Source organism: Odocoileus virginianus, chromosome 27 (assembly GCF_023699985.2).
Source record: "Odocoileus virginianus isolate 20LAN1187 ecotype Illinois chromosome 27, Ovbor_1.2, whole genome shotgun sequence".
Taxonomy (NCBI): domain Eukaryota; kingdom Metazoa; phylum Chordata; class Mammalia; order Artiodactyla; family Cervidae; genus Odocoileus; species Odocoileus virginianus.
The window spans coordinates 9,937,178-9,962,950 of NC_069700.1; the positions used below are offsets into that span (position 1 = coordinate 9,937,178).

Here is a 25,773-nt window from a genome sequence, read left to right on the forward strand (position 1 = left end):
GTTCCCTCCTCTTCAAGTTTTGGAAGAATTTGAGGAGGCTTGATGTCATTCTTCTTTAAATGTTTGGTAGAGTTTGCCAAAGAAGCCATCTGGTCTTGGGCTTTTCTTTATTGGGAAGCTTTTTATTACTGATTAAATTTCCTTACTAGTTATAGTTCTGTTCAGATGTTCTATTTCTTCGCGATTGAGTCTTGATAGGTTGGGTTTCTAGGAATTTGTCCCTTTCATCCAGGTTATTCAATTTCTTGCCTACGATTGGTCACAGCGCCCTCTGACAATCCTTTTTACTTCTGTAAAATTGGTAGTCATGACTCCTCTTTCATTTCTGATTCGAGTTATTTAAGCACTCTCACTCTCTCTTTTTTTCTTAATCAATACAGCAAAAGATTTGCCAATTTTACCGATCTTTTCAAAGAACCAATTCTTGATTTTGTTCCCTTACCCACGTTTTTCAGGCTTTTTATATAAAGAGAGGTGGGATGAAAAGAAAATAAACACTTTAAAGATAATTATAAACCTGACTGTGTAGGAAAGGAGAGACTTGTTGAACTGAAAATGGTATTGTCACCACTTAGGTATAAAATTGGAAAAGTTTTTTTCATTCTTTATTCCAGACACAGCCAAGCATGGAAAAGAGGGGCTTTATTGTGATCTTTGTGCAAAGCAGATAATTTTTAAGCTTATATTTACATATGCACTTACTATGTACCACATGCTATTCTAAGCACTTTACATATAGGAACTTGTTTAACCTCATGAAATAAGTGCTATTATTAGTCCCATTTTTCAGATGAATAGACTGAGAGAGAGAGTTTAAGTCATGCCTAGTAAATGTCAGAATTGTGATTTCCACTGAGGGAGTCCACCTTCAGAGTTGCTATACTACTAATAAATGCATCCTTTTGATGGATGACATACACACAAATTGGCCTTTCTTTTAAAGAGGTCTGAGTGCTATTTAGAAGTTACCAATGAGATGGCCTTGAAATATGTTATTCTAGCCCAGAAAGTTTGTTCTTTGAGCTTTAAGGTCCAGGTCTTCTTTACTCCAAGCTTTCTTCCCAGTGTCTGGACATTCATTTGAGTCTCCATGATGGACACATCACTTGCTAAGCTCTACAATCACTCTGACTCAACCAGTGTCAGGGTCACGGTCTGCAATGCCAACGTGACACCATGCTGGGCCCTTGGGTGTGCGTGATCAGCTTTCCCTTAGGTCTTTCCTCTTCTGCCCCTCCCACCTGCCGTGGCACCTGTCCCATTTTCAGACCTACTGTGCTCCCCTCATATTGTTGGGCTCAGCAAGTTTCTCAAATAAAACCTGACTGCTGCCTTTACTTCAAGGCTGAACAACTTGATAAGGCCTGTTTTAAAAGGTCATTCTTGTTATTCATTGAAAACAACAGTAGCCAAGGCAAAACAGAGTTGGGGCATCAGTGCCCTGGTCAGAACCTTCCTGGGAGCTGGTGGAGAGGAGAGCAGATGGAAGCCTACCTTGACACAACGCTGGACCACGGACCTGATGCAATAATCTGTAAGGACACACACGTGTGCGCACTAGTCACAGATTTCTTCTCCCTCCTGCTGGAACACTGAGTCAGGAAAAACATTCAGAGCCTGAGCCGGGATGTTGCTAGTGAAGCAGAGATTTCAGGTGAGAAGTAAAAGCGCAGAGCAGAGGCAGTGACCTTTCTTATTTGCAGTGTTTTCATTCTGCAGCTTGCGCGGCAGGGACCCTGACATCAGAGGCTCTGATGGCCCGAGGCTGTGTTGGAGAGGAAATAAATGAGCCTGCCCTACTTCCAGAGGCGCTAGTCCTCCGTGTGCGGCGTGGAACCTGGGCAGGGCGAGAGGTGTGGGGCCGAGCGACCTCTAGTGCCTGACAGTGGGAGCTGCATCGCCTGCTGCCAAGGCGGAGGGAGTTTGAGGGGAAGCCTGAGTTTAAAAAGCACAGGGTCTATTGTAAAGACCCTGTTTGTCCAGCACCGTCCAGGGTGTTAGGGAGGATTCAAAGGAATTACAAGTAGGCAAACTTAAGGAGCTTATCCTCCGGCCTGGGGAAATCAAAAGAGCATATGGTTTCTGTATTGACATGATGTCATGGGAGGAGCTTCTGAGAAGGGAAAGGACACCACGGATCAGAGTAATCCAGGAAGCTGAACCTGGAAGGACGAGTGGACTTTACATGAAAAGAGGGAGGGCATCCTGGGATGGGTGGAAAGCAAGCCAGCAGGAAGAGGAACCTTGACGACGCAGGGCAGAGATTTCCAATGAAAGGATCTGTTAGTCCGCAGTGTTAGGATGATTGACAGCAAAATTCAAGAATAGAAGATCCAGCCCCCGGGGGTTCACCGTAGAGGACCCACCTCACCACCCAGCCTGCCCGGCTCTTCCAATCAGAAGAGAGCCCAGGAGTTGCTTTCTGCCCCCAATGCCTGGGGAACGATGGGCATGTTGACAACAGGACCACGGGCTGCAAACTCAAATACAGCCCCGGCCAAAGAGTCAATGCAAATACCCGAAATAGATGGGTGGAAGATTCTGGCACTTGGGAGATGTCCGATTTCGTTTTTAGCCCACATAGAGTCCTGAATTGCAGCGGGAAGGGGTGGAGGCTTCCTCCAATGGGCAGCGGTGACTCAGGCCTGGCTAGTTATTATGGTCAGGAATGCAGGACCCAGTGCCAAGTATTCCAAGCCTGCACGGGAAGTACATTATCTTAAAACTTTAGGTGAGGTCTCTCCATGTTTAAACGTTGGGTCAACTGTTTATTTTATTAATTCAATTTTTATTTTATATTGGCGTATAATTGATCTACAATGCTGTGTTAGTGACAGGTGTATAGCATACTGTGAACATTCAGTTTCATATATGTGTGTGTGTGTATATATATCTCCATTCTTTTTCAGATTCTTTTCCCATGTAAGTTATCACATAGTATTAAGTAGAAAGCATTGCACAGATCAAACAAACAGTTTGGCTTGCAGGCTGTCCCCTTATAAATTGGGATTCAAATTGATCACATTTGTTCTAAAAAATGTTTTAAGATGCTGAATTAATAGACAAGTTTTACTCTAATTCTTATGACTTAGGGGAAATCTACTGACTTTGGGGGCTGCTTAAATTTCTTCTTGATGAGAGAGGGGACTTCTTTTTCTCATGAGGGCCTTGCAAAGAGCTTGGGCTGAGTTCCTGAAGCCCTTTGCTCCTCTCTCTCTGCCCCTCATTTGCAAGTCTGGTTATCTTTCTGACCCACTGTTTTCTTTTTTTAAATAGGTGTATAATTGACACGGGGCTTCCCAGGTGGTGCTAGTGTTAAAGAACCAGCCTGCCATTACAGAAGACATAGACTTGGGTTCAATCCCTGAGTCAGGAAGATCCCCTGGAGGAAGGCCACTCCAGTATTCTTGCCTGGAGAATCCCATGGACAGAAGAGCCTGACAGGCTACAATTCATAAGGTCACAAAGAGTTGTACACAACTGAAGTGACTTAGCACGCATGCACTGATACATGGAGCTCTGTCAAAAACCTTGACCCACAGAATCGTGGACATAGTAAAATGTTTTCCTTTTATACTACTAAATTTAGGGTTGGTTTGTTATGCAGAGAAAGTACCCAGAACATAATTGACATAGTATAACTGACATATAGTATTATACATATTAGTTTCAGGTGTACAACATAATGATTTGGTATTTGTTTATATTGCAAAATCACCATAATTGGTCTAGTTAACATTCACCATACATAGTTACAATTTTTTTCTTATGATGAGAACTTTTAAGATTTACTCTCCTAGAAACTTTCAAATATACAGTGCTGTATCATTAACTATAATTACCATGCTGTACATTGTTATGGCTGATTTATTTTGTAACTGGAAGGTTGTACATTTTGACCACTTTCATCCATTTTGCCCACCCCCACTTCTAGTCTGTTTTATGTATCTGGGAACTTTAGTTTTGTTTTATCTTTTAGATTCTTCATATAAATGAGATCATACAATATTTGAGCCTCTGTTTTCTCATTAGTAAGATTGGCAATCTAATTAGAGGTCCTTTTAGTTCAACAATCTATGATTCCTCAGGCACCATCTAGATCTAAAATTCTATGATTCTTGTTCCAGTCTGAAAGAGGATGTGTTTTCCAGCCAACTTCACCTTACAGAAAGTTCAAAGAGAGCTTCATTTTGTGTGCTGGATTTCTGTCATCCTTGAAGGGAGGCAGTGCAGAGTGGCAAAATCATTGTTAACCTTGGCCACACATTAGAATGAACTGGAGAGTTTTGCAACAAACCCAAAGCCAAGCCCCATTCAGAATCACTCAGGCAAACTAAAAGGACTCTGAGGATGGGTCCGGGGCATGGGGATGTTTTGATGGTTCCTCAGGTTATTTGAATGTGCAGCCAGTATTCAGAGCCACAGGTGTAGGCCGAAGTAGACTTTCTAACCCAGAATCTAGAATCTAACAAACCTGGGCAGTGGCAAGCCACATTTGCAGCCTGAGGCAAAAGAAAAAAAGTCTGACCTCTAAGTGAGTGAATGAAATTCGCTCAGTCGTGTCCGACTGTTTGCGACCCCATAGACTATATAGTCCATGGAATTCTCCAGGCCAGAATGCTGGAGTGGATAGCCTTTCCCTCCTCCAGGGGCTCTTCCCAACCCAGGGTTTGAGCCCAGGTCTCCCACACTGCAGGCAGAGTCTTTACCAGCTGAGCCACCAGGGAAGCCCCTGACCTCTAATAAACGCTTTTATCAAAACATCCTCCTCTAGTTCAGACAAAATGAGAAATGTTTATAAAATCTCTATCAGAAAGCAAGACTGCATATAATGTCTGTGTTGTCCAATCTGTTCATGAACTATGGTCAACCTTGGGCATCAAGGCAGTGGAGACTGAAGGTCTTGCAGTACTGGGAACAATGAGTTGACTGAAAGGAACCGTCCCTGTTGCACAATAGTGCAGGGTCGCAACCAACAGTCTGTCTTTATTTCAAATTATGGCAATTTGTTCATCATGGATATTTTTGTATTCAGATTCTTTAAAATTATTGAATTTAAATATTATTTACCTTGATTACTGAGTTTTTTCTGCCCATTTCCCCTTACAGTTTGCACTTGAGAGTACTTCACTCATTCCATCCTAATCCGAATTCTGAACCTGAGTTTAAATTCTGCTTCTGCTTGGGTAGGTTACTTGACCAGTCTAACCTCACTTACTTACGTGTAACAATTGTGGTGTTGGAGAAGACTCTTGACAGTCCCTTGGACTGCAAGGAGATCCAACCAGTCCATCCTAAAGGAAATCATCCCTGAATATTCATTGGAAGGACTGATGCTGAAGCTGAAACTCCAATACTTTGGCTACCTGATGCGAAGAACTGACTCCTTGGAAAAGACCCTGATGCTGGGAAAGATTGAAGGCAGGAGGAGAAGGGGATGACAGAGCATGAGATGCTTGGATGGCATCAGCGACTCAATGGACATGAGTTTGAGCAAACTCCAGGAGTTGGTGATGGACAGGGAGGCCTGGCGTGCTGCAGTCCATGGGGTTGCAGAGTTGGCTGAGCAATTGAACTGACTGACTGACTGACTTGTGTGTAAGATGCTGTTAATGCCAGCTCTCCTATACAGCCCTGTGAAGTGTATATGAGGTGATGTGGTGAAGTGCCCAGTGCAAAATGGGAAGCTTCTATATGCCCTAATGTGGGTTGGCTAACATCACACACAAAGATTGCACAATACCATGGTTACCATGGTTCTTGTGTGTGTATTCCAAGAAAGTTGTCTTCCCTGGGATCTGTCAGTTTTAGGGTATAGGATTGGTGTTGTCTTGACATTGCAAACTGTCTCCAACCAAAGAATTCTAGACTAAAGGTGTTCAAGCTCTTCCATAAAATCCTAGGGATCCACAAATAGATGGAGAAATATACCGTGTTCATGGATTGGAAGAATCAATATTGTGAAAATGGCTATAATACCCAAAGCAATCTATAGATCCAATGCAATCCCTATCAAGCTACCAACGGTATTTTTCACAGAACTAGAACAAATAATTTCACAATTTGTATGGAAATACAAAAAACCTCGAATAGCCAAAGCAATCTTGAGAAAGAAGAATGGAACTGGAGGAATCAACCTGCCTGACTTCAGGCTCTACTACAAAGCCACAGTCATCAAGAAAGTATGGTACTGGCACAAAGACAGAAATATAGATCAACGGAACAGAATAGAAAGCCCAGAGATAAATCCACAAACCTATGGACACCTTATCTTTGACAAAGGAGGCAAAGATATACAATCAAAAAAAGACAACCTCTTTAACAAGTGGTGCTGGGAAAACTGGTCAACCACTTGTAAAAGAATGAAACTAGAACACCTTCTAACACCATACACAAAAATAAACTCAAAATGGATTAAATATATAAATGTAAGACTAGAAACTATAAAACTCCTAGAGGAGAACATATGCAAAACACTCTCCGACATAAATCACAGCAGGATCCTCTATGACCCACCTCCCAGAACATTGGAAATAAAAGCAAAAATAAACAAATAGGACCTAATGAAACTTAAAAGCTTTTGCACAACAAAGGAAACTATAAGCAAGGTGAAAAGACAGCCCTCAGAATGGGAGAAAATAATAGCAAATGAAGCAACAGACAAAGGATTAATCTCAAAAATATACAAGCAACTCCTGCAGCTCAATTCCAGAAAAGTAAATGACGCAATAAAAAAAAATGGGCCAAAGAACTAAACAGACATTTCTCCAAAGAAGACATACAGATGGCTAACAAACACATGAAAAGATGCTCAACATCACTCATTATCAGAGAAATGCAAATCAAAACCACAATGTGGTACTATTACATGCCAGTCAGGATGGCTGCTATCCAAAAGTCTACAAGCAATAAATGCTGGAGAGGGTGTGGAGAAAAGGGAACCCTCTTACACTGTTGGTGGGAATGCAAACTAGTACAGCCACTATGGAGAACAGTGTGGAGATTCCTTAAAAAACTGGAAATAGAACTGCCATATGACCCAGCAATCCCACTTCTGGGCATACACACCAAGGAAACTAGATCTGAAAGAGACATGTGCACCCCAATGTTCATTGCAGCACTGTTTATAATTGCCAGGACATGGAAGCAACCTAGATGCCCATCAGCAGACGAATGGATAAGGAAGATGTGGTACATATACACAATGGAATATTACTCAGCCATTAAAAAGAATTCATTTGAATCAGTTCTAATGAGATGGATGAAACTGGAGACCATTATACAGAGTGAAGTAAGCCAGAAAGATAAAGACCAATACAGTATACTAACGCATATATATGGAATTTAAAAAGATGGTAACGATAACCCTATATGCAAAACAGAAAAAGAGACACAGATGTATAGAACAGACTTGTGGACTCTGTGGGAGAAGGTGAGGGTGGGATATTTCAAGAGAATAGCATTGAAACAAGTATACTATCAAGGGTGAAAGAGCTCAGGTTGGATGCATGAGACAAGTGCTCAGGGCTGGTGCACTGGGGAGACCCAGAAGGATGGGATGGGGAGGGAGGTGGGAGGGGGGATCGGGATGGGGAACACATGTAAATCCATGGCTGATTCATGTCAATGTATGGCAAAAACCACTACAATATTGTAAAGTAATTAGCTTTCAACTAATAAAAATAAATGAAAAAAAAATCCTAGGGATCCACAAATAACCTGATATTATTTAAGCTGATCAATGATTACATAATTGCCTAATGGGCATAATTATTTTCATCTATTTTATATCTTTGAATCTGTGCAAATTTTAATCAGTTTAAGAAAGAGTCTGTAGATTTAAAATGTTTGAGAATTATTCTTCAAGATCCTGGTTCTCAAAGTTTAATGTCCATAAGTCATCTGTGCTCAGTCAAGTCCAACACTTTGCAACCCCATGGACTCCTCTGTCCATGAGATTTTCCTGGCAAGAATACTGGAGTGAGTTGCCATGTTGTCTCCAGGGGAATCTTCCTGACCCAGAGATCGATCCTGTGTCTCCTGCATTGCAGGTGGTTCTTTACTACTGAGCCACCGGGGAAGCCCTAAGTCATCTGGAAGTCTTGTTAAAATTCAGGTTCTGATTCAGCAAATGTAATTGAGGTTCTACATTTGTAACAAGCACCCAGGCAGAAGCAGTTGCATCATTTGTGGGTCTCGAGAGGGAAGGAAATTTCAGGATTTCTTATTAAAAAATCAACAATTTCAAAATAGTGACAACAAAGTATTAAACCACGATCAGAGTCCTAAGCATGAGGTCTTTTGCCCTTCTATAGGCCACATGCCCATGGAGCCATCCCTGCTCCTAGGAGAGGCCAGAGCGATTATACTTTAAGTAGAAAAGATCTAATCAGTGGTGTCCAGTAGAACTTCCTGTGATAATATAAATGTTCTATTCCTGTGCTATTCAGTATAGCAGTCATTTAGCCACATTGGGCTGTTAAGCACTTGGAATGTGGCTAGTATGACTAAAACTAGTTTTATCAAATTTTAACTAAATTTAAATAGCTCCATGTGTCTGGTGGCTGCTACATTGGACAGCACAATTTGGTTGTCAGCTCTCTTCAGCAGAAAACATGCTATTCTGGCATATTATCTGTCTCCAGGCTGCTCATGGAACATCACCTTCAAGGGAAGTCAGACGAGATCTTTTTCTTTATGCTTTAATAAGTCTATTATTATCATTATTGGGTTGGAAAAACATTTTTTTAAGTTTTTTCAAGTTTCTCCCTTACATCTTCCAGAAAAACTCTAACAAACTTTTTGACCAACCCAATATTATTATTTAATCTGACAGGTAATGAATACTATTCCAAATATTCTCGTGGAAAAAAACCTGGTCTTTTGGTCCAGCAATTTTTTTTTTTTAACATTAAAAGCAATTTTCTACTTACCTTACTGTGGAAAAATATTGGCAATTCATATGTTAAAAGTTTCTTGTCTCCCCTCAAGGGAAATGATTGACAGCCTTTAAGTGCTTGTCTGCATCTTTTAAGACGAAAGTGACTGTCACTCTGATTCAAGAAGAACACACTTTCCTGCATCCTGGCAATGTGACTTGATTCTCCTGATGTGAAGATAGTTTTCAGGTGTCTGAGCTTCTCAGGGTGTTAACCCTCTGTGGTCAGACATCTTGTTTCTTGGACTGAGCATGCACGGGAAGAACGCGCGATCTCGCGGGAGTGCCCCCAGGCTCACTGTTAGGAACCGAGAGGCGCTACAGTTCTGAAGGTGGGTTTTCTGTTTTTTGTTTTTTTGGTCTGTGTGAAATCTTCAAGTTGCTAAATTACTAATCTCCAGAGAGGTTTTCTGGTTTCCAAACTCTGTTCAAGACTTCAAACTTCGTTTTTGAAACAGGATGAATTGGGCACTCAATGAGACAGGGAGACAGAGAGAGATGTAAAATTTGACTTCTTGGGACTTCCCTGGTATTCCAGTGGCTAAAACTCCGAGCTCCCATTGCAGGCGGCCCGGGTTCCAGCCACATGCTGTAGCTTGCTGCTGCTACTGCTAAGTCGCTTTAGTCGTGTCTGACTCTGTGCAGCCCCTGAGACGGCAGCCCACCAGGTTCCCCCGTCTCTGGGATTCTCCAGGCAAGAACACTGGAGTGGGTTGCCATTTCCTTCTCCAGTGCATGAAAGTGAAAAGTGAAAGTGAAGTCGCTCAGTCGTGTCCGACTCTTAGCGACCCCATGGGCTGCAGCCCACCAGGCTCCTCCGTCCATGGGGGTTTCCAGGCAAGCGTCCTGGAGGGGGATGCCATTTCCTGCTCCATGGTGTAGCTTAAGATCCGGTATTCCCCAGCGAAGATCACAGATCCTGAGTGCCGCAGCTAAGACCCAGCCCAGCCAAATAAATAAATATTGAATAATAAAAATGTAACTTCTTGCGTCAAAGAGATGGAACAAGATGCTACAAGAGGTTTGGGAGACCAGGATGGAGGAATGTGAACGGGGCTCGCTCCTTTAAGGATAAAAGCCAGAAACCAGAGTTCCATCCAACAGGAATTTATAACTATCAGGAAAAAACAGCCCTTGGTTTCTGTGACTGTGTTTCCTTTGGATCTGTAGCTAGTACATGACTCTTGACATCAAAGCACAAAGCACAAGAGGGATTAAACATTCTCCAAGTGGGTCACTGCTTGGCAACCCCAAGATACACTGTTTAGAAACCTAAAACCTGGAATCAGACCCAGGAATCTATAAGAAGTCAGTAAATGATAGACAGTGGAGGAAAAGGTAGTGTCATCCAAAAGTGTTAAGTCAACTGGCCAAACATTTGGGGAAAATAAATATTGCTCAATACTTATACTCTACAACAAAATAAATCCCAGATGGATTAAATATTTATGTGCTAAAAATAAACAAACCCCCAAACGATAAAAGTGCTGGTGGAAGAGTGGAATTTGGGGTCAGGAGTGTGTATGCACTTAATTTGATCGCAGTTTACACTCCCACTGGCAGTGCAAGGGTTCCGTGTGAGCAGATCCACACAAATATGTGATATTATCTAGTTTCTGGGTTTTGTCATTCTAAGAGCACAAGTTTGCTTAAAAATGCACATCTCAGATTATTAATAAATTTGAACATCTCTTCAAATACTTTTTAGTTTTTTTACTTCCATTTTTATAATACCTGTTTACCTCCTTTGCCCAATGTCTACTGAGGTTTCTGTATTTTTCTTCTTGATTTGAGAAGGTTCCTTGTGTGTTGTAGATATTAACCCCTTGTTAATTTTCACATTGTGAATACCATTTTCCTCTTTGTCATTTTAAAAATGCCAGTTTTATAAATGTTAGTCTTTGTTGAACAGAAGTCCTTCATTCTGATAAATGAAATCCATCTCACACAATCCATAAGTGGATGCCGTGTTGTTTGTGCTGGGAAGCTGGAGGCAGTTGGAATGTTCAGTGCTGGGACAGCAGATTGGTAAAATGTTAAGAGGCACACCACGGAAGGCTGAGCAGAAATTAGAAGTGATGGACCAAGTGCACACAGAGCATCTTAAACATGCAATGCCGAGTGAAACAAGTAAGAAGCAGAGTGAGATATATAACACAATATCGTTCATGTCAGTTAAGATGTGTGAATCTCATACAATACATATTTAGCAAAAACATATGCAAATGAAAAAGATACATATTCAATACCTTAGAATGGTTTTATGAAGCAGAGGATTGGAATAGGAAGTGAGGACTACAGGAAAAAAGTGAATAACAGAGGAGCCTAAGAACTTATTATTGTCAACCACTGATAATATCTTAGGAGATGAATCCATTGTACCTGAGTATCCCACACTCAACCACAGAAGAAAAAAACACAGGTAAAAACGTTTTTCATGTGGAGGTGAAAAAAGACTTCCTAAACATGATTGCGAAAGGCAAAAACTATAAAAGAAGGATTTTCAATCTAGTGAAAGAAAATATATTTGAATTATGGTAACTATACATAACATAAAATATATTATCTTAACTATTTTTAAGTGTGCAGTTTGGTAGTATTAAGTACTTTCTCATTGCTTCACAGCCAATCTCCAGAGCTCTTTTCATCTGACAAAACTGAAACTCTGTAACCCATTAAACAACTCCCTGTTGTTCCCTCCTCTCCGCCCCTAGCAACGACCATTCTACATTCTATCTCTATGAACTTGACCCCTGTAGGTACCACCGTATAAGTAGAATCATACAATATTTGTCCTTTTGTGACTGGCTGATTCCCTTTAGTATAGTATCCTCAAGGTTTATCCATGCTGTGGCAAGTATTATATTTTCCTTCCTTCTTAAGGCTGGTTAATATTCCATTGTACTGTGTGCTGTATTTTGTTTATCTGTTCGTCTGCTAATGGGCATTTGAGTTAGTCCCACATTTTGGCTATTGTGAATAAGGCTGCCATGAATGTGAATGTACAAATATCTCTTTAAGACTATGCTGTCAGTTCTTTGGGGTCTATATCAAGTGGAATGACTGAATCACCTGGTCATTCTATTTTTAATATCTTGAAAAATTGCTATAATGTTTTCCATAGCACTTCATCATTTTACATTCCCATCAACTGTACACAAGGATCCCAAATTCTCTGTATCCTTGCCAACAATTGTCATATCTTCTGGCTTTTTTCGGATAGTATCTATACTGATGGCTAAGGGACATAAAATATTTTTTTAATGGTAAAATTTTAAAAACTGAGGAAAAGTTTGTATGGTATATGGTTTATATTTCTAATATATAAAAGGCTCTTAATAATCAGTAAGAAAAAGTTGAAAGAGAAAAGTAGGCTATGGATATAAAGAGCAACTTATCAGAGAAGACTACGAGTAGTTAATAAATATGCAAGCATGCTCACCCTTTACAGTAATGCGAGAAACATAAATAAAATAACATGATACCATTTAGAGCATGTCATTTGGCAAAGATGTAAAGAAACAGTAATACTCAGTGATGGTGAGGATATGGGGGAGTAGGTGCTCTCGTACAATGCTGGTTGAGGAGAACAGAAACTCTAATCATCTTCCAACATGCATTCTTCCCATTTTCCTTAGTCATAGAATCCTTTACTTTTTAAACTGACTGTACGTTGCTTGGAATAAAGACAAGATTTTTAAGCCTTCCTCACAGCTATGTTGCCAAAGTCTAGCTATGACTTAATTTTGGTCAATAAGATATAAGTGAAAGTACTATGTAGGAACTCTGGGAAACTTTCTTAAAAGAATGGAGAAGTGTGTCCATTTCTACTGTTTTGCTTCTTCCCACTGCTTTAATGGAACAGAACTGTGATGGCAGGCACTCAAGTAGCCATGTTGGAGCCCAAAGACACTTTGAGGATGCTAAGAAAGAGAGACCTTGAGCATAGATTTGTGTGTCTGAAATGTGGCCTTTGGGTTCCTAATAGTCACTGGCTCCTAATATGGAGGGTCTACGCTCAGCCCCCTAACCATGGAAAATTCCCATTATGTGCAGGTCAGTAAGGGGAGTCACACATCTTCTGAAGATGGCCAAGGTTGCCAGAAACAAATATTCTCTTAAAAATGTTTCATTAAAAGTTTATAAGATGTAATAAATACAATAGAAATGTACACAATTTAACTTTCCAGTGGTGTGATAGTGTAAGATTTTAGCATATATACTTCTGAAGTTCTTAAAGCTGCAGTAAGACTTGAGGGATCCCTCATATGGCAGGCAATGTAGCTACTTGCACATATGTACGAGTGATATGATTTTCATCTCCTCTTGGAGCCTTTCTGCCTCTCTTAAAGTGGTACTCTTTGTATGTAGATCTGCTAATGTGAACTCACTCCCTGCTTCCCAAAGCTGTGCTGTGTCCAGGAAGTTACAAACTGGAAGTAGTTACATCAAAGCAAAGGCATCGGGACAGTTTTAAAAATGGGGAAACTGTATTTCTTTGGCCTGGAGAGGAAGAAATTCAGTACAGGGTAGTGGTCTTTAAATATCGGAGGGGCTTTAAGAAGCAGAGATGACAAAAGGAAGTGCTTTCTAGGAATGAAAGCTGTCCATCCAAAGAACTGTGCTCCTTTAAGAAGTAGTGAGCTCCCTGTCCCTGGAAATGTTTGTCTGATCTGGATCAAGGTCCCGTGATACCCTGGGGTTTTGTGACTGACTGAACATGATAGCTTTATGAAAAGACAGGAAGAAAACGTCAGTGGGAATTGTGTGTCTGAGGAGAATGCTTTGTGGCACATGCCTGGCACCCTGTGGAGAGCAAGACTGAGTGAGGTATAAGTTTAATTTTCTTAATGTCCTTTTTTCCAGACAGTTAACTGGGACTGCCCTGCCCGCCGTCTCCCAGTCTGTCTCCACCATCTAAACATCCTTTCCCTTTGCCTACTCAACCCTAATGATTTTTGAAAGCCTTTCTTCCTCCCCAGAACCTTCTCTTAAAACTTCCTCCTACAGCTGTCATGGAGACATGTAATGGAGGTGTGGTTCAAAGTTACTGACAGACATCATGGGCTCTACCCGCATGCCCACTCAGCCCAGAGAAGTAAGACCTCAAAGTTAAGGGAATGGCCTTGGGATTCAGACCACTGTTTGAATTCAAGTTTTCCCAGCAACTATCTACAACTTACCACACTCAGCTTTGGTTTCCTCATCCATCATTTGGGGAAGACGATGCAATTGAGAGCTCACATTAACACCAGGAGTTACTGAAGGCATCGTATGGACAACCTCTCCTGAGAGGTAGCTATTCTTCATTTTCTGCTCTTGACCACACACAGCATTGCAGTGAGGCCTAAAATGCTTCACTCCCCACCCCCTGCCCCCAGCATGCCTGGTGCTGTCTGAATGCTGCCTGTGATGGTGATAAGACAGGTCGTGGAATGTGATGCTATAGCAATGGGTGCCTGTGTGCTAAGTCATTTCAGCCATGTCTGACTCTTGGCGACCCCATGGACTGTAGCCCACCAGGTTCCTCTATCCCTGGGATTCTCCAAGCGAGAATAACTGGAATGGGTTGGCATGCCCTTCTCCAGGGGATCTTTCCAGCCCAGGGATTGAACCAGTGTCTCTTAAGTCTCCTATATTGGCAGGCAGGTTCGTTACCACTCGCACCACCTGGGAAGCCCCCCATAGCAATGGTGGCCCTAACTCCACTTTTTTCTCTCCGCGTGATCATGACAACCTTGAGAACAGCTGGTCCGTACACCAATTTGGCATATATTCACATTCAACTTGGACTCATACTGGGTTGCTCACAAGTCTGTGTGTGTCTTGTCTCTGGAGCATAAGAACTATTTGTGACACTGCAAGGCACCCCCTTCAGAAAGTGCCGAGCCTCCCCAGCCCATGGGGTTACTGTCACTGGAGAGTGCATGTGAGATTAGGTGGATCCCAGCTGGGTATTTCCTCCAAGTCAGCCTGGGGAACAGAGCCTCTCCAGGTTCCAAGCAGGTGCCTTGGAGAGAAATGACAGCTGTGGGTGGGACTCAGATACTGGAGAACTCTGGGGTCTTACAGCCTTGAGCTCGCCTTGGCAACAGCTCTTTTCCCTGTTCTCTTTTGAAAGGGAACTGTGTGACTGCTGGCACTAGGCAATTATCATTTGTGAACATTTTTTTTTTCTTGTGTCATGTCAGAGAAAGACACACACAAACCTTGCCTGTGAACAGTACATTGAGGAATTATAGGCATAAGCCAATCTAGTTTTTAAAATGATGTTGCCATCTAAATTCTATTAACCCTACAATGCAATCTCCGTTAGACCAAAATATTGCAATTTCCTTCTCTTTCCACTTTCTTTTTCTCCAGTTTAATTTGATTTTTGCTCTCTTTGGAGGATACACAGTAATCGGGTTAGTCTGTTGCCCATTCAGCGTTGCCCATAGAGTTCCTTGCCTTTCTATTTCAGCCCATTCTATACTTCTTCCTTAATCCACTTTCTGCCCAGTGAATATCCCAAGAAGAACCAGACAGAGATAAATCATTTCGCCTTGGAAACTTATCAGGTTGAAAAAAAATAAACAATCTGCTGCCCTCCAAAACTCAGAAAATCATGTTAGCTTAAGGTACCAAGTCTGTTTATTTTCCTTTAATCTAAGGGATAGATTTCATTATGAAAGCTGGGCCAGATTGAATGGCCCAAGAAGTCCCTCACACCTAGGGAGTGCCAGAAATAATAAATGAATGTTTTTGCGATTGAAATTGTCCAATCTGAATTTCAGAAGGGATTATGTTTGATTTTTTGGAGGAGGTGAATCATATAGATTTTAAATAATAATTCTGCAATTTCAGCTCTTTTTGAGGGCATGCAGAATTGCTTGCCAACTTCTGAAAGCCCAGAGAGTAATTGATTTAACAAGATTGAAGGAATATTGCTTTTTATGCAGCTTAAGGTGTAAACAAATATTTCCTCTTAACGCATTTCTAAAACTGGGTACAATTACATTTATCAGATTCGATGAAAACAGACATATCTTTTCAAAAATCCAGGCTTCTCTCATTCCCTCTCTTTCTATAACCGATAAAATGAAGAAGAACATACAGAAATTAGAATAGGACAAGTCATGAAGACTAAGTGACTTGTTTATTTCTTTCTTATAAATTTCAGTTACATGTTGACTTGTAAAGAAGGAAAAGGGCCCTCTACCTACAAGATCTAGTCAAAATGCCTTCTGTTCTTTACAAAAGGAAAATGAAGAAGTAATAACAATATGATAATATTTCCATCCTGGCAAAGTGGCCCCATGAGTGGTCAGTACAGTTAAGGTCTGGAATCATTCAAAGGAGCATCTCTGGCCATTAGGACACTTTGGTGAAACCCCACATAAAAACTCAGACACCTGAGCCTGTTCACTAGCTCCAACGTTCTGGTGAGCTTTGCTACAGTCCTTGGTCTGGCTTTACACACTGGCTTTCTAGCGCACGTCTTCCCTGGTGGCTCAGATGGTAAAGAAGCTGCTTTACCAGATTGTGGTGCAGGAGACCAGGGCTCAATCCCTGGACTGGGAAGATCCCCTGGAGAACGGAATGGCTGCCCACTCCAGTATTGCTTTCCTGGAAATCCCATGGACAGAGGAGCCTGGTGGGCTGCAGTCCATGGAATCACAAAGAGTCAGGCATGACTGAGCAACTAATACTTTAACTTTCACTTTTCTAACCCACTGGGATCCTGCCACCCTGAGACATGATGGAGTTGACATTGAGATGACCTTAAAAAACATCATTCAGGTAACAGGACTTCTAAGTTACAGACATCCTTGGTTACAGCCCAAGCAATGTAGCTTGAAACATTCTTCAACCAAGAAGGCTGAGCATAAACCAGCAGGCATTTCCTATAGTCTTCAGGTTCCTCCAAAAAAGAGTACAAGTCGTTTAATCTACAGGGACAAGAAAGAACATATAAAGGTCCATCAGCAAAATCTTGATCTCTATGTCAAAATTAGATTCATCACTGATAAAGAGATGAATGGATCTGTCTAGATATGTATAAACACAAACCAACCCAACTATGTCTGTCTGTATATCTATCTATCTGTCTAACTATCTCTACCTCTTTTTGTTTAGCTGTCATGATATGAATATAGTTCCAGGTAATACATTTTGTTAATGCTTACTGTATTTTATTTATGCAACTTGTATGTATGTGCTCAGTTGCTCAGTCGTGTCTGACACTTTGTGGCCCCATGAACTGTAGCCCACCAGGCTCCTCTGTCCATGGAATTTTCCAGGCTAGAATACTGGAGGGGGTTGCCATTTCTTACTCTGGAGGATCTTCCCGACCGAGAGATCAAACTCACATCTCTTGCGTCTCCTGCATTGGCAGGCAGGTTCATTACCATTGCACCACCCTGGCACAATAATGCCATGATGTTTACTCTCTCTTCTTTTTAAATGTGCAAAAGTAAAAATAGCTCTTCCTTAGACAATGCAGCACAAAAGTCTGTTATCAAATCATTGTCAGTGACTCAAAGCGAGCTGTAGAGAAAAACCCTCAAAAATGAAAATTGACTGGAAAAGAAGGCTTGTACACGTTGCGAAGCAGACATGAACACAATTACAATTTGTCTCAAACTTTGCAGGCAATTTACCTTTGGATTGATGTCAAACAGGGAAAATTTCAGCCTGAGGACACTTTTTAAAGGAACTGATCAGTACTGGAGAACAGAGGAAACAGAGAGAACTCGGATGGGCGTGTTAATGGAACCAGCATCTCAGTCCTGCCTGCAGTGTTAATGGGACCAGGACTGTGGAATGAGTATCATTCAAGCAGATAATTCCTGTTCCTATTAACCCACCTTCAGCCTGCCAATCTGTCATTTTTCTAAAGCTAGATTTTTTTTCTTCTTTCCTATTTTTAGTTGGCAATTATATCTGAGCACTAAGGTGCCACCATCATGTTTCTGTGAAACATCCTGGGAGGGAAGCCAAGGTCCACGACCACAAAGAACGTTTGAGGATCTTCAGCATAACGAGAGGTACGGCAGAAAACTGCCTTAGTCAAATCATCCTACTGCACCCCTGAAACTCACACGGTATTGTGTGGCAATTATATCTTAATAAAACTGGAAGAAAAAAGAATTAAATAAAAAAAAACACATCAAAGCAACTTTATCGTGATTTGTGCATGCTAAGTCACTTCAGCTGTGTCCAACTCTTTGTGACCCTAAGGACTGTAGCCCGCCAGGCTCCTTAGTCCATGGGATTCTCCAGGCAAGAATCCTGGAATGAGTTGTCTTGCCCTCCTCCAGGGGATCTTCCTGACCCGGGGATTGAACCCCATCTCATATATCCTGCATTGGCAGGCAGGTTCTTTACCACTAGGGCTACATGGGAATCACTTTATCATGATGGACGATCTTTATTTATCATGCATCTAGTGTCTCAGTTCAGTTCAGTCACTCAGTCGTGTCCGACTCTTTGCGACCACATGGACTGCAGCATGCCAGGCCTCCCTGTCCATCACCAACTCCCGGAGTTGGTGTCTAGATGGTGTCTAGCTTATCATCTAGTCTAGTGTCTAGCTTATCATCATTGGCTACCTTTGTTTATTAAGTGGCCACCTATTAACTTGTTCAAATGGAAATGATGGGTCATTAACATTATCTGAAACCAGTGTAATTCATTCAAAGGGTCCCCACTGTCTGGGGAGGGCCTAGGTCCTGATGCCATCTGCTGTTTCAGCAAACAAGCAGAAGGAAGAACCTGGGATTAGGTGATTTAATGGGGTACTTTAGCACCTTCATGACCCAGAGCAGAGCCTCTGTCTCTCTGGCTGCTGGAGGAAGTCGAAGCAGAGTGCTTGGGCAAGCACTGATGGCGTCTCATCCTTACTTCCTTTTTATGGGGTAAAAATCACAGAGAATGGAAAGTGCAGTTGGAAAAAGAAAATAAGGTCCAGGGGATTGGAGTGTGGAATTCTAGGTGAGGTTCTCATCAATCCTCTCTCCCTTTTAGGGAGCTGTTTGTGCAGTAGTGGGTGGATAGCTTTCTCCCTGGCTTTCAATTCATTCTAGTCCATTCTAATCCAATTTAATCTATCAGCACGTGCACGCGCACACACACACACACACACACACACACACACACACACCTTCATCTCCACATGGGGAAGACAACAGGGAAGGATAACCAAGGTGACAGTGGAAGTCTTGAGTTAGGCGATGAGTGAACTAAGAGGATAGCCAAGGATACAGATGAGGCAACAAGAAGATGCTTTGAAACAATGGCCTTGAGAGGTACCAGTTTTGCATGAAGCATGGATGACTCAGGAGGTGAAATCACATCAAAGCTTTTTCATCAACCCCATCTATAGTGTCACCCTGTTCCCCAGGTTTTGCTTTTCTCCATCCATGGGACTTTATGCCTATGTGCTGGGGGCAGAGAAGAACAGAAGCTGGGTTTGGAGGGGTAGAAGGCAAATACAGAAGAAGAAAGAAGAAAGAAAGAAAGGTGAGAACTAAAGGAAGGCCAGCAACCCCCTTGATTTCCCCACTTTCTGGACATTGCCTCTATGTTTACTCTGCAGAGTTTGTGATGATGAGAAGCCAGTCCTGCAGATTCAGCAGCTGAGGCATGAAAATTGGAATTACTCACCTTTGGAGAAGGACACATTTGTGATGGGCTAAATGGAATGACTATGTTCATTCATCAGAGGCTTCGATGCAATGAATTTCCAATTGGTTAACTTCTAAATAACAAGATTTGCTGTAATGAAGGCTGAAGGGTACTTGAGTTTGGTTTTTATACTATAAAAGGCATCAGAATTTGCACTTCTTTCAAGCTCGGTAGGAAGCTCTTGATATTAAAAAAAGAGCAAACTCTGACCAGTGGGTCTTCATCTGTGTGGGCAAATATCTGAGAAATCAATGGCCGAAAATGAAAAGACTATGGTGCAAAGAGAAAGAAAAGTTGTAGAGATAAGCTTGGCCATGCCTGTCCAAGCACCTCAGAGGGGAGAGGGTGAAGTTATGTTCCCATCTTAGCGAGGGGACTGTCAGACTCTATGCCAATAAACATTCCAATCCAACTCTGATGCCACACTCACCAAGCCCCCTGTGGTGATTTCACTTTCTAGAGAGCTTGCTTAAAGGGAGAAGACTGCTCAGGCCAGTGCAATTTCTGACCTAACCAGAGTTACATTTTCTATCATCCATCAATACACTCGCATGTTATGGATCTATTCGAGTATTTTAGATGCAATTCTCTGGTTATCGAGCTGAGTCAAAAATGACATCTTGTAAGCTCACTGGGGGAATTCCCTGATGGTGCAGAGGTAAAGAATCTGCCTGCCAATGCAGGAGATGTGGGTTTGATCCCTGGGTTGGGAAGACTCCCCTGGAGAAGGAAATGGCAACCCACTCCAGTGTTACTGCCTGGAAAACTCTATGGACTGAGGAGCCTGGTGGGCTACAGTCCATGGGGTCACAAGAGTCAGTCACGACTGAGCATGTACACACACACCTAAGCTCACTTCCTTCAGTCATTATCAAGATCAGCAATTGTTTCCAAATGTGCTGCTCCCCAAATCAAGGGAAGCTGACATCGACAAGGAAGTAAAACTGTATAAGATTAGTCAATTTTGAAGGCACTGTACATAGTTATTTTGCACTGTTGACTCAATCAGTTTTTTAATGGTTTTGAATTTACATACCATACACTTTACTTTCCCTTACTAACTTCATCTTGCTCTTTAGCCTCCATTTTTGCTGATGGCACAAAATGCATGAGCTTGTCATCTCTTCTAGCTTAAAGACATCTCCTTGAGGTAATTATCCAGTCATTTGGGATTTCTTCTCCTTGTTGATGGAGCTATTCTCTGAGTCTTTCCAGAATCTGCAGTGGTGTTGCCTCACCTACAACCTGATGTTCCTTTGGGCATCAGGTTAGCTCCAAATTCATTGCCTCTGAAGCTTAGGCCCCTACCCTCTATGATCTCCTCATCTTGACCCCAGTTTTCTTCCAGGCAACCAGATCACTGAAAACACTTAGAGCTCCCAAGGAAGTTCTAAAACATGTCTGCCATCCCCGGGGGTTATTGGCTTTCTCCCCACCCCCACCATGTCAATTGTAGAGCCATGCTGCTTGATTCAGTTTTTGTTCCAATTCATGGTCTGAGTGATCTTTTAAAAACTCAGATTTTTTTTTTTAATCACTCCATCCCCCAAAGTATTTGAAGGCTCACCATTGCTTTGACAAAGATTCTTAGCGGGTCAATGGAGCTCCAAATGGACTGCTCCAGCCCTGTCTCCACCCCCATCGGGTTCTGTATTCTCTCTGACCCCTGAGCCTGCTCCAGCCCCACCAACCCTCCTTCTTTTTATACAAGCTATTGTGCACCTGCCAACCACAGGGACTTTGCACGTGCTGCTTCCTCTAAGTTGAATGAGCTTTCTCCCCTCTTGCCTGGTTAACTCCTGTTTGTTCTTCAAAACTCAGTTCATCCATTAAAAATTCAATGGATGAATATGCTGTTAAGGTATTTGGACATACCCTTATCGTGCCAAGGGATTCAAAACTATTGTTCAGGTTCTAGTATACTCCAAATAATTCTCTTTTCTGAAATAGTGAGGCATACTATTAAGGTCTAAAACCGCGGAGGGAGATCCAAGAAGGAGGGGCTATATATATACATAGAGCAAGTTCACTTTGTTGTATAGCAGCGACTAACACAATGTTGTAAAGAAATTATACTCCAATGAAAATAAATACAGAGTCTGTGAATAGTGGGAAAATGCAAAGAGAGAGAGGGATTTGGGAAACAGTTTACCACTAATAAGAAAGCAGGATAAAAAAGGAATGAAATAATGTCATTTGTAGCAATCTGAAAAAACCAGGGATAAGCATAACTAAGTGAAGTAAATCAGAAAGAGAAAGACAAATACGGTATCACTTACATGTGGACTCCAAAAACTTAATACAAGGAACTTATTTACAAAACAGAAACAGACTCACAGTTTTTTAAAACAAACTTATGGCTGCTGAAGGGGAAAGGTGGGGGTAAATTAGGAGTTGAGAATTAACATGTACTCACTACTATATATACAAAATAGATAATCACAAGTATAGCACAAGTAACTCTACGCAATATTCTGTGATAACCTAAATGGGAAAAGGATCTGAAAAAGAACAGGTATATGTTTATGGATAACTGAACCACTTTGCTATACACCTGAAAACTAACACAACATTGTAAGTCAACTGTACTCTAATATAACATAAAAATTAAAAAAAAAAAAAAAAAAGAAAGCAGGAGGAAGTGGCAAGAGAGATGGAAGGTCACTAAGATGGAGGTAGAAGACTTTCCAGTTGGCTGAGATCAGGGTTGCTGAGACCCCACCCCACAGCTCTGCCCTTCTTGTAACTTAATCTCCGCCCTTGCTTCTTCGTCTATGAAATGCTGCAGAGGTGATGAGGGGTCCAAAGCCCTGGAAGATTCTTGAATTAAAAGGCAAGACGGAAAGGCCAAAGCACCACCATTATTATTATAAAGAATGTGTCATAGACAGAAACAGACACCACAATGCATAATTTTTTAAAAATAAATACCGTGCTGTCAAATTGGAGAGTGACTGGCTGTGAGATAATTTGGCAACTCCAGTAGAGCAAATGTTCAGGAGAGGTGAGTATTTTTCCACTCTTCCAGAAGGCTGGGAGCATAAACAGCAACAATTTTTTTTTTTTTTGCCTCAATCTTTCAGTCGTGTCCATCAAATGAAGCTTTCAAGTTGAATGCTGAATAAAATACCCTAAACACAGCACAGAGCAAGCCCAGACTGAACATCTTGAAACTGGTAAGCTGAGAGAGAAAGCATGCATATTCCACGTGAATGGTTTCGGCAGTGTCAGAGAATGAAGCACGTTAAAAAAAAAAAAAAGAAAATCAGGCTGTGGTTCTCTTCAGTGCGTTCCCTTTTAACAGTCAGTCCAAGGGGAATTCACATTTTTAACCATAGGATGGACTGTCATAGCAGTTTAGGTGGTGTTGGTAGCATCAGAGAGGGGAGCAGTTAGCCGTATACCCTATACTCTGTGACATACTAGGACGCCCTGAGAGCAGAGAAAACTTACAGACGGGTCACGTCGTTTGCACAGGCCAGAGCTTCATGCCAACCACAGGCAAGGGGTGAAGCAAGCGCAGCCGTGTTTGTGTGGATTCAAGACCAAGGGCACAGCAAGAGAGTGGATACTGCAGCGACAGACGTGCCCACCAGCAAAGAGATTGGCTAATAATAGTTGTGTTTATACCAGAGAGAATTGAAGCCACAGCAGAAGGGGAAACTAAAGACATTAAATTTTAGTAGAGCTAATTTTGGAAGAAGGGGGTAAGTGCTGAGGGAAATGAAACAGGATAAAGCTGTTGAAGAGAAAGCCACGAAGGAAATAGAAAGTGTGCAGAGAGAAATGAATGCATGGCCAAAATCACTACAAGCTACCCAGTCATAAATATTCCAACAGGGGGTGGGGGGGGGGGTTGTGGGGAGAAAGCCGAGGTGGATTGAAATCAATGGTAAGAGAAATAGAAAAGCTTGTATAAGAAGAATCTGTAGAAGGGTAAGAAATCAAGGATTGGCTAAAAGGTGATGATTGAATGCAAATAAATTCTGGAGAGTTCATTCTTTGGTTGAACAAACTCCTCTGTTTAAGCCTATGTGCATTTTCTTCCCAGTTCCCTTTCTGTCATCCTATGCGCTGTGCTTAACGGCCCAGTTGTGTTCAGCTCTCTGCGACCCCATGGACTGTAGCCCGCCAGGTTCCTTTGTCCATGGGGATTCTCCAGGCAAGAGTGCTGGAGTCGGTTGCCATGCCTTCTTCCAGCGGATCTTCCCAACCCAGGGATGGAACCCAGGTCTCCCGCACTGAAGGTGGGTTCTTTACAGTCTTAGCCACCAGGGGAGCCCAAGAGTGCTGGAGTGGGTAGCCTATCCATTTGCTAGGGAATCTTCCAACTCAGGAATCAAACCAGGGTCTCCTGCATTGCAGGCAGCTTCTTTACCAGCTGAGCTACCAGAGAAGCCCTGTCATCCTATCAATACTCCTATTTGTACTTTTCTGTCTGGCATCCACTTCCGTCCACATCCATCGTGATTCAGGTTATGTTTACTCCCATATGTTCTTGATTAAAGTTAAGGAGGTGTTTTATCTGAAGGTAGGATGATGAGGGGGCCCCACCTTTGGGAAAATACTAAAGATTTAGGCAATGGCTACCCTGCCTGTTAAGAATGGCTTCCCTCAACATCAGAACAAGAGGCGAGTGAAAAGCTTCTGAGGTACACACCAAATTAGTCAAGGTGTCGGCAGTGGATGTTTAGATCAACATGATGTGATGGGGAACACAGTCACTGAGGAAGGCACAGGCCAGCATCTCTGCGCCACTGTCCCCTTAGAACGGTCCCTGAATTCAATGGGAAGAAGGCATACATCTCTCTGTGTAGCTTTGCATAGGGTGAGAGAGACACTGAAGGCCTACAGCGTTTAAGCCTTAACTCTCCAATAAGTAGGTCAAGTGGAAGTCTGCAAATTAAAAATGAAAAATCAGAAAGGGACAAAAATTGTACCTCATGGCTACATTATCAGCAAATAACCACAGCTCAGCATAGTGAAAATGGAAAAAATAAGAAAAAGAATCATCTGATCTGTGGAAATCAAATACATTTATCAGCAAGCACACATACTCTGAAATCCGAAATAGCATGAGTTTTAATCTTTCATTTTAACAGATTTTGAGAGTCTCAGTTTGTTGGGTAGCTTTCATTTGGTACAAGAGTCCAGAAAAAATTCCAGGCACTAGGAATTTCTACTTACAGGTAGGCCCCTGTACCCTCGTTCTAGAGACCCTGTTGGAAGCTGGCTGTGGGTTAGGAATCCCCAGCCTGCTCCATCTTTGTGTGAGCTACACTAAGAGAGATAAATGGCTCGGCTTTCCTCTTACACTTTTACAGTAGAGGTAGTAACATTTCCTCACTCAGAAATTTGGGGGCTAGAGCCAGCTTGATGACTGAGGGTTGCAGGCTGCAGGCTGACGTCTTCTGGGGAAGAAGAGGCTATGTTTGGCTATAGTATTAATGTCCCAGCTTGTAGTATTGGGCTAGCCAAAATTCTCCTTCAGGTTTTTCCATAATATCTTACAGAAAAACCCGAGCAAACTTTTTGGCAAATCCAATATATGAACAACAGGAAATTAGAACAGGGTTGTACAAGGTTACATAGTGTGCCCCCCAAATGCATTATCCATCCATCTGAAATCTGAGTGTAACTTTATTTGGAAATAAGATTGTTACAAATGTGATTAGTTAAGCTGAGGTCATACTAGATTAGGACAGGCCCTAAGTCCAATGACTAGTGTCCATATAAGACACAAATACAGACAGACAGACAGACAGACAGACAGACACACACACACACACACACACACACACACACACACAGAGGAAAGATGACCATATGAAGAGAAATAGAAGCAGAGAGTCAAGTGATGCAGCTACAAGCCAAGGAATGCTGAGGCTTGCCAGCAACCACCAGAAGCTAGAAAGAGGCTAGAAAGAATTGTTCTGCAGCTTCTAGAGAGAGTGCAGCCATGCTGACACCTAGATTTTGGATTTCTAGCCTCCAGTATATGATGTAAAAGAATAAATCTTTGTTTTAAATCATCCAATTTGCGGTGCTTTGTATGACAGCCCTAGGAAACGAGTATATAGCCTCAAACGATTGTAGGCAGAGAGTCTGACAATAAGTGACAAAAGGAGTGAGGAAACAGAATAGCTACAGAAAAAGACCTGAGGACA

The 25,773-nt window shown here is 42.0% G+C and overlaps 1 long non-coding RNA gene across 1 annotated transcript; it reads left to right on the forward strand.

Moving 5' to 3' along the window:
- The first annotated feature begins 9,047 nt into the window (after positions 1–9,047).
- Positions 9,048–23,847, forward strand: LOC110129911 (uncharacterized). Its single transcript, XR_002311660.2, has 4 exons — positions 9,048–9,270; positions 17,851–17,967; positions 22,690–22,782; positions 23,658–23,847. It is a non-coding gene; the product is annotated as an uncharacterized lncRNA (long non-coding RNA).
- The last annotated feature ends 1,926 nt before the right edge of the window (positions 23,848–25,773 follow it).